Source organism: Platalea leucorodia (genome assembly GCF_965183815.1).
Source record: "Platalea leucorodia genome assembly, chromosome: 1".
Classification (NCBI taxonomy): domain Eukaryota; kingdom Metazoa; phylum Chordata; class Aves; order Pelecaniformes; family Threskiornithidae; genus Platalea; species Platalea leucorodia.
This window is the reverse complement of record NC_138823.1, coordinates 91,859,886-91,870,435: the sequence shown is the minus strand read 5'-3', so window position 1 is coordinate 91,870,435 and position 10,550 is coordinate 91,859,886.

Below are 10,550 nucleotides of genomic sequence, written 5' to 3'. Positions count from 1 at the left end.
ACTGACCTCAAATTCCAGAGTCTTTTTTCTTCCCTGATTGGCCCGTGGGCTTTGTTTTGTCATTCTCTGGCACAAAGAAAATGTACAAACCTCCTTTAAGTTTTTTGTTTGATTGGTTTTGGTTTTCAAATTATCTGCTGGTCTTCAAATACGCTTTTGTTTTAGTTAGTGGAGCGGAACACACGTAGCTGCGGCAGATACTCTGGAATCAGCTTTTGTTCGTGCTCCTGTCTCTCGGGGTGTCCGATCATAGTTTCCCCTTTTTGTCAACTGAAGCAAAAAAGCTGCTGAATGTTCTCTGGTCAGACATTTTAATCTACTGTTTGTGTTCGTTTAGTTGTCTTCCTAATAATATATTCTGATACTTTTCGTGTTATTTCTGAGGATTATCCTGACAGGAAGCTTTCTAACAGTTCCAAATTTGTTGAAATATGCAGGAACATCTTTATTTTGCTGCTTGCTCTTTCCGTCCTCCAGAATGACAGGCTTGTTTCATGATTGGCTTCCATACATGTTTTTGGTCATAACCAGATTCATCCTAGTAATCACGGTTGACTTAAAGCCATTCCTGTAACTTATGTAAACTATTGCAAGAACTTGGTGGACTGTTTCCTACTGCGCTGCTTTTCCAACAGATACTTAATTCTTATCAAAACATTCTTCCTTTTATTCTTGAGCAGGTAGTTTTTGTGGTAGCTCTTGTGGCATAGCTCCAGTGCTTCCCCCTTCGATTTTTCTTTAGCTTTTTCTTAACGATATTTTAATCCAGTGATTTTATTCCACAAATCCTCAGTCATCATAATTAGCTGTGTAAAAACTTAATTGTTCGTTCATCCTGTCCTGGCTTTTGCGAACTGACAGCCCAGGTATTAGATAAGCTTGTCCTGTTATTTGTCTTTTGGTCCCTGTGACCTAATTACAATTCTTCCTCTCCCTCCCTACCTCTATATACACACGCCCTTCCGATGGTAGCTTTTTGACTAGGTCACTGTTTTGTGCCATTTTCTGTTTACTCACCTTTGCATCCTTTATCATACTTAAGAGGCTCCAACTTGATGAATGAACTCAACTCAAGGATACTCCTTCCCTTCATCACATCGACTTGGTGTTTGGGGACGCCAGAGTCCATCTGTCCGTACCATCTGTGCACGCTACCTGCCATGTGTACAATCTGCTAGCCTTTTGCAGAAATACTTGACGTTTTAGGGCTCGCTTATTTGGACTTCTCAACCACTAGGCATGACAACAAAATACGATGTCCTATCTGCATCATAGCAGGAGCTAAGTTCTCTTCTAACCAGGCTTTGGTTGTGTTTTGAGACTTCTCCAGGAAATAAGTTACCAACACCTGAGTGCAGCCTGACGCTGATAAAATGGAGCCAGGGTTTTCTTTCTGGCTTGGTGACCTATTACCAGGCACCGTGCCACAAATTGGCAAGACTTGCTTTTGCTTGCCCTCCCTCTTCTTCTGCTGCCTCAGCTAATTTAAATCTAAGCTATTCAAGGCAGGGACTTTGCTTTCAAACATGCTCAGTGTCACATGCGTTCTGTAAACTATAAACAATAATTTCCTCTGACTCACTCTGTTGTCGGCTGATGACAGTCCACTGGTAATTTGTTACAAAAATCTCGGCTGGAGTAGGTGCCTTCTACTACTGCTCCGTCAACATCTTGGCAGTAACGAGTCAGCTAGGTGAGGGACTGAGAAAGTTGCTATAAATATCACCATCTCGTACAGGAAATGCAGTGGCAAATGAGGACTGTTACTCAGAGCTGTGACTTGGGCTCTGGAAGAGTCAAGTGACTTCTTCGCCCAATAGAAAGCTAGGAAAAAATGAAAATTCAAACTATACAAATTCAAATGATCATTTCTCCTTCCTCCCCGCCTCAAAGGCTGGAGCACAGGCTGTAGCTGGGAGGCTCTGACCTGACAAGGCCTTAATTTTAGGTAAGAATTTAGAAAATCTGGAAAAGTAGCTGACTACTGTTTTCGAATGTGCCATTTAAAATGCCAGTTGAAATGCTCATGCTCTTGCCTGGCTGAGCCTGAGCTCACTTAGAGTTTTAATGATGTTTTAATGAATTAATCACAGCCATGAATTGCTCTGTACACAACCAAACAGCAAAGCAATTACTGCTTTTTTTTAACCTTTACACCTGCTCTTGTTTTGGTGCGGTCTTGCATGTTCGTATCCACCCTTGCTCTGTCTCTATAATTTAAAAATGTTTTCTTTTTTAGTTTGTTTTTACCTGCCTGAAAACCTCATGCCCATAATGCACGTGTCCGCTGTCAGTATGGAAACAAGCAGGCGGTTTGCCTGCCTGACAGCAAACCTTGTGCGGTTGCAGCACAGCAATAGTTTCCACGGGAGCCACAGGGCCTAAAATCTTCTCTGTCCTACATCTTCACTGTTCCTCCACCAGCTTCAGGACAGAGAAGGGACGCCCGTATCAATCGATAGTGTCATTGCCTAAATGCACGCAGAGGGCTGCTACACAGGCAGAGCCATGTATGCGAACGCTAGTTACAAACACCTCAAAGAGGTGCGTGTACCCGTGTGATGACCCACCGACTGCACAGCGGGCAGTCACTGCAAGTTACCTTCATCCAGTACTTGTAGGACTGCGAGGTGCCTGCTCGTTTCAGGTTTAGACGGGCTCAGTCCAGCAGGGACTGAAGTTGTTGCAGTGTTTGTGGGGTTTTTCGAGGTGGGCAGAGTGGTGGTGGTCCTGGGCAGTCCGAGGGTCTACACAGGGTAAATGCGTCTACAGAGACGTGTGTGGAGTGAGGGACACGGGTCTGTGCCTCAGATCTCCCGTAGCTGGCACAGGGTGGACATCGACCGCTGAACAAGGGCAGTGATGCCGACGCTCCAGGCTCCTATGAGCTTTTTGTCCTGTTTTTGTCCTAGGTGTCAGCTGTGTAAAATGGTTTCCACAAGCTTTTCAGGCTTATTCTCTTGGGCCTTCTTTTGTGCAAAGCGTGCTCGCTTCACTGCAGTGGATACTGGAAATGTGTGATGACTCTTAGAGGAAGAAGGTTTTGATGAGAATTTTCCTTTGATGTGCAATGTTAATTGGTAATCTATGCCTGCCTCTTCCCTATTGCTTTTGCGTAATCTTCTCTCCCCTGCCTCGTTCTTTCTAATTTTGGTTTGTTGGGTTTTGGGTTTTTTTTGGGGGGGGGGTGGGGTTTTTTTTGGTTTTTTGGTTTGGTTTTTTTTTTTTTTTGACTGACTTCACACCATTTTTTTTTTCCTCAAATGAAAGACAAAGCACTCGATTCCTTTTTAAGTGCTAGTTCAAAGCTCTTTATGTTCCTATATTCCTCCAGCTTTTCTACCAAAGCAAGCTTATTTGCAGCAAGGCAAAACCTGACAGCATCTCTCCGATTTCCCTTTTCCCCTTCAAAGCGACAGGGCCCATCTGTACACGCTGCCCTTTCCCTGGCTGACCGCAGGACGGCAAGGGGCTGCGCTGCTGGAGGATGGAGACAGACATGCAGGAGCGCCAGCAACTCCAATGTATTTGATAGCAACGCAAGGGGGAGAAACGGCTGAAAGTAGAAGTTTCCTTGTTCCAGCAAGCTGTTTTGAGGAGGATAGAGGAGAACTGAGCTACGTACAGGAGATCATCTACGTTTTTTGTGCAACAGCCACTTCTCTGCAGCACATGCCAAAGATAATTTATCAGGGATTGATAACAAGAGCAGATATTGTGTAATTGCACCCAGGAAATAAACACCAGCCTTTTGCCAGTGCCGTGTATATCCTGTGTGTTACCTGGAACTGGAAACAGACTTAATTTGTGTTAAAAGATTGAGCAAACAAAGTTCTCTGAATTGCTTTGAAAGAGAACCTGGCACAAACCTGGAGGAGGTAATTTCAGTTCTTCCAGTATTTTTAAGAGTAGAGCAACAAAGCAAAGAGCAATGGGAGAGTAGGAAGCTCTCCCGCAGAGCGATGTGGGGTAGGGCGAGCATCTCTAGAAACGTTAAACATTGTCAATGAGAGGCACAAAGAAGATCTCGAGAGCAACGTGGTAGCTTTATAAGCCCAGAAACTACCTAAGAAGATCGCCGACAAGAGATAAGTTTGTGAGAAACCAGAGCAAATCATTAACTTGACCTTTTGTAATAAGATTGAGTCATATGAATGTGTGCATAATAGACAGGCTTGACTGAATGACTTGGGGTGGTATAACCAGTAGCTTAATCCCAAAGCACAGCAAACTCACAAAAGTTTAGGACCTGTCAATCTTCAAAGATAACCTAGAGGCACATGTTTCCAAAGGCACAATATAAAGCACAAAATTTATGGCTGTTTTGGAAAAACAAGAATAGCGGCTGGAGTGGGAGCAACTTCACCACCAAACTGCTGAGCAGAAATCAGATAAAGTGAAAGAAATGGGCCAGAAGTGGCTGGAAGTATAATTGCAAAAATGTTCCCTGTCTGGCTAAAAAGTGAAAGCGTTCATGAAAATACATATCCAGGAAGGTAAAAATGACAGAAACAGGGAAAGACTGCCTCTGAGGAAAGGCAAAACGTGATACAAACACTGCTCAAGCAGCGTGATAGCTTCAATGGTAATTCCTGAAGGACTTAACTGAAAACAGCCAGGAAAGGCTTCCTCCCTCAGCTCTCCACTTAGAATTATTATCTGAAAACGTACAGTGACCAAGGAGCTCATTTCTCCACAGGTGAAGTTCTGTATTAAAGCTCTCTCTGTCACTGTATCAAACATGAGCTTAGAGATGGTAACTGCAAGCCACAGCAGCTGTGGATTTCCTAGATCGGTAGGGAGCAAGGGCAGGAGAAACCACGGTAATCTTCACCTTACTGTTCTCAGAAAAAAAATAGTATTCCAATACCCACGTGCTGCAGATTTGTTAAACAAGGGTTCAGTGGGATTTCCTAGGTCTGTCAGACTATTCCCTTTCTCTCCTTATCCAGTTTCCCAGCGGGAGGTAGGTGCCACCCCACAGTAAGCACAGCACTGCTATCTTCTCCTCTTCCATCTCCCCTGCAGCACAGGATTCCCTGTCAAAGCACAACTTTGCTCCCTCTGGGCAGCCAATCCTTGCTTTATGCACTCAGCAGTTCAGCTCTTCCCTAGTGCACTGTGGAAGGGGGGCAGCAGCCACCAGGATGGAGAAAGGAGTTACGGCATCCAAGTTCACTGGCGAAGGAGGAGAGGCTCTACCGCAGCACTGAGGAGTGGAAGGTTGCAGGGGGAAGGCATGGAAAGCCAAAGCAACTCCAGAAAAGACTGACACGTGCCACATCTTGAAATACTGTTATTGTAAGAATGGCTCTGCAGACTAATTTTAGGATGAAGACCTTCAAAATACAAGGACTAAGCTTTCTGCAATAAAGACTAGAGCACATCTGCTATTAGAAGAACAATCACTTTTTATTAAGAATCAAAACATCCTCTTACCCAGCATTCAAGGTAGATTAAGTAGTGGAGAAAATCATACTTACAACACCTGAGAGGAGGGAGATTTTGGTGGAACTAGATTTTCAAACTCACAAGTGTGTCGCTTCTACCTGTCGAATGCATTTTCCTGTACACGTTCAATCATGGCAGCCCGGTAACAGGCTCCCAGGGGCTGGGTGCAGTACGGTCCGATAGGCAGTGAGGCGATGGGGCTATGGGACAGCCTGTCACGGCTTCTGGGTCAGGCAAACACACGCTTCCCGTCTCTGTGGCTTCAGCCGGTCAGACAACTGTTCTTAGCAATGATGTCACGTGTGCTGTCTTGTAACATGAACTTCCATTGTAATCACCTGCTTAAATACAATTTTTGAGGCGGTAAGAACAATTGAGAATGGGTGCTCTTATGTCAAGAAACTAAGTGGATGTCCCTGTGCGAAAAGCCTGCGTTCACTTTTTACAGATACTTAAAAGTTTGAGCACCAAGCCTTCCAAGGCAAAGGACGGCCATAGCCTGTTCCCTCCTGTGCCCACTCCTGCCTGCTTCCAGCAGTACTCGCTTCAGTGCGTTTTCTGTGCCACCTGAGGAGAGGGATGCTGCTCAGCCTTCTCCAACCCACAACCCACAGCATCCCTAGGAACACTGCGCAAGCTAAAGCAGTCTCTTATGTCCAAGTGTGAACAGAAAATTTTTGCAGTGTGAAGTCTGGTAGAAGTAGGTGTACGAAATAAAAAGAAACACTAATTGAAATTCAAGATCGTCTTAGTCCCAAGTTTAATTTATGCCTTTTTAAGTTAGACAGTGGAGATTTCCTTTTACTACTAGGTTGTCACTAATTTTATTTCAATAGATCTATTGCTCAATATGCAAAATATCACTACAGTTATTTCTTCAGCATAAAATAAAAAAATCAATTCATTATTAACAGATAATGGTTCACAATTTATGAGTGGTTAATTTTGGATATTGTTTTACCTTTTTTTTTAAACAACTATGGCAAACACATCAAACAGTTAAATAAGCTTGAAGAACAGTGTGAAGACAAAAACCTGATTTAAACGGTGCTTTCAGTATTCTTGTTTCCGATGTGCTTATCCCAAAAGAGCTGCAGAAGCCCCAGGAAACTAGCCTAGTGGCTGGGCTATACACGTGTGTGTCACCTGCTTTTGTACCACACCATCAGCCACCAACGCCTCCTCTGCTGCCAGCAGGCAGCCTTGGTTCGACCTGAGCCGGGGCTGCCTCCGAACACCACCTGCCTGTGTGCAGGCAACCTTGGGGACTGGTTCTGCAGGAGCCCCTGGGCCATCAGCCCTGCCCGAGTTCATCACGATAAGGGCACTTGGAGTAGCTGGAGGCTGCGAGAGCGCTGGGATCTGTTCCTGCTGCAAGCAAGCACCTCCTGGATGATACGCTGAGTACGGCAGCACTGGAAATCTCCTTCTAGGAATATCCACAAGATCAGCCTGACGGCTCTCCAGCAGACAGGGTACCTAGACAGGGTATTCTGGCCTGGGTAGTGCTCTGGGGGCCGTTTCGCCCTGCAATGCAAGGACAACTCTGTGATCTCTGCCCAGCACGATGACCAGTACACAAGCTGTTGTCCAGCTACAGGGGGCCTGTTTTTTTGTTTGCGGAAGCACAGCCTGGCAGACAACTGTGTGCGATACATATTTCATTCACACTACTTTAGTCACCACCATATACAGGCCATCATTTCCTTCCTCTTTCCCAAGTACCCTCTACGGACAACTGTCAGGGACAGACAGTATGTTAGATAGATCCTTTTCTGATCAAGTACAGCAGCTCTTATGTCCCTATTAGCTATGCTTCCCCAAGAGATAAAGGACCAAGAAAGTTGGTTGACAGGAACCACCCGTCTAGGCTGCCATTATTCTAAAACCTGGAGCTTCACCGGAATCCCAGAATTACTAACCTGGCTCTAACCTCTTGTAACCATTAATGCTCATATCTTAAGAAGGCTGTTGGATGCCACACCTATGCTCACTACAAAAGAAGGGAGAAGGCTGGAAAAGAAAGCAAGTTAATTTGGAAGGACAGAAGGAAAAAGTTGTCTTCCTTGGCCATGGAAGTTACTCTTTCACTGCTATTTCTTTTTCTAAATGCAGTAGGACAGGCTGGATGGAAATCACATCAAAAAGTCTCTGGCTTTATCACAGCATAGCCTATAGATCCTGCTCTTCCCCCCTGCCCTTCCCAATATGCAGACAGCACAACCAAAAAATCCAGCAGGTCAATAGTCGGGCAAAATACAAGTGACTCCAGAGGCTGCAACCTTGCTACCTGCCCTTCTAAAACTTTATCCCTTCTCTTGAAGGCATCTTAAAACAAGCCATATTTCTTTTACGTGTACCTGGTATGTTTTAGGAGTGTTTATCTTTTAAGAAGAAGATCAAAGGGACACTTCTAAAATCAGCCATTTGTGCTGTCGTATTACCAATTCATGAATTTGTTTCCATGTTTAAATGACTACTTTGATTCTTTAGTTGCTACACTTCGGTTCTTACTGAATATCTCAACCCACAATATTGTTATTGCAAAAGTCTGTTGAAAGATTTAAATTAACAAAACTGAGGAAGCAGAAAACCACAGCTGCAACAGCTCTTAGTTTGGCTGCTTTCACCTACTTGTATTCCCTCTCCTTCTCTACACACATCACTGTTGTATTGAAGCTTCTTCTAAAGATTAATTAGCAAAGCAATGAGCATGTTTCATCCATTCGTTTTCCCTCCCAGTCCTCAGGGTATCTACAGAAATCTTTCAGCTTGCTCTTTAAAATTATACACTTTGTGATGTTATTTATGAAGGTCAGATTAAGTATTGCTTTATGTACAACTGCAGTTTGGACTGGAGAGCAATGATGTTTACATTAGCGTTCAGTTTCCAGTTCTACAGTCATGGAGAAAACAGTTTTATAGAAAACAATTCCCTTCTGCCAGGAATGCATTTCCTCCGTGAATGAGGTCATATGAGATGAATACAAACCCAGATAACTTGGGGAGGGCAAACTTTAGTTTCTGCCGGCATACTTGAAAAGAATCAAAAAATCTGCTGGGGAATTCATTGGTGAATTATATGCAGTTCATAAGGTCTTCACCTTTGAACATACTTTTCACACAGAAATACACGACACTTCACAATCCAGAGAACAAAACAAGAGCAGACATTATCTGAGCTGCATTGTCAACCTCAAGGCTGTAAGGTGGCCTCTTAGCCAAAAGGAAAAAGCAGTATGGATTTCTCCACTAAATCTACTGCAAGGGAACTCCACATTAGTCTAGAAGGGCTTTTAAAATGCGATTGGTAAGATGTGATCATAACTGTGACTGATCAGGACCATACCATGTGTTCAAGGTTTTTAAAGGCCCCCTACCAATAGGTTTAACCTTCATTTTACTGGGAATTCACTGCAGGTTATTTCTTTCACCTACGCCCTCACCTCACCTTGATGTTGAGAATGATATTGTATCATGAAAGACGGATTTATCTCCCTCTGCTTTATCTCCAGACTGATGACATTTGAGCTTTGGAAGTCTCACTGTCTTCCACAGCAGAGGTCTACAAATGGTCTATAGTTATGACCTTATTGATCTCCTCTTTTGCGTTAATATTGTTGGAAAGATAACACGTATAGACTGTCCTATATGTAAAAGAGGAAATTAACATATTTGACTGCAGCTTTTTTCAGTCCACATCTTATTTTGTCTTCTGCTAACAATATAATTAACATACTGTCTTTTCTTACATGGATTGTTAATCAACTTCCATTGTTGTCACTGTAGCAGCTATCACCTTATTATGCATGATTTCCTCCTCTCACTTCCTCATACCTCCACCTCTGCAGCACTGAACTCAAAATGCCACCAAAGACATATTCCATGTCAATCCCATTGCAGGACTAATTCTTGGTTTCTCATCCTTTTACCACATGAAATGCAGGTTCTTTGTTCTCACCTTGAAAACTGCATAATCCCTGCCCACATCTCTGTTCCCATTTCCGCCTACTCACTACTTCTAATCTCCTCTCCAATATTATTTTCACACCCTTCTGCACACCCTCTTGCCTAAGAGTTTTTGGGGTTTCCTTTTTTTTTTTTTTTTGTAAACTATTTTGTACAAGTCAGCGACTGCATAATAACTAGTGAGAAAAAGTGATTTGAGTTTTTCAATTACAAATAATTATACTTTAAAATAAAAAAAATCAAATGCAGACATGTATACTAAACAAATATTTAAATATCTAAGTCAAATATATGGAATTATTTTCTTTGGACTGCTCTGGAAGGGTTTTTTGTTTCCTTTTTTTAATCTTTGTTCACTATTATGCCTTAAAGCTGAAAACCATGCTTTTATTTTTTTTTTCATGTGCGTAACACAAAAAACCTGTAGTTTCACCCAGCAGGGAACAGCATACTGAAAAAATAATTTCAGATTTAGATTTTAGAACAAGGGAGCAGCATTAACTCCAACTGCAGCCAGCAGAAACGAGTGGAGCTCAACTGCTCTGAAAACCGAGTCTTGCAGAACCCGCATCTGCTTTTACTGGAGGTGATGATGTAAAATACGCTTTAAAACCTGCCCGTGATAAAGTCAGTTAATTATCTTCCATAAAACGTTTATGTTTTCGACCTGACACACGATGCTTTCCCATACACGGCAGCCCTCTCTGCTTTCGTCCGAGCGCACGTCGCAGAAACGGTCTGACACATCTCCACCGTTTGAAACACGCCAATTGGTAACCTCGGGCAACGTATTAAAAAGTTTATGTACAAACAGGTGCTTAATGTGCACGACATTTTTGTAAGCACACAAGGAAGCCAAGATAAGTGCTTAATATTGCCCTACTAAACCAACATCGCTCCTTTTTCCCCTCATCCCTCTCAAAGCCGGCCTTTATGGCCCCACGACAGCGGCCTTCAGGGCTAACGGCGAGCGCGCGCGGCGAGCCGGCGCACACCGGCCGTCTCCCGGCGGACGGCAGCGGCCAGCCCACGGGCCGGGGACGCCCCCAAGCAGGCCTCTCGCTAAGAGCCGGTACCTTCACAGGGGCCGAGCTCTTCGGTCACCTCCGGAGAAGCCTCCCGCCTGCCCC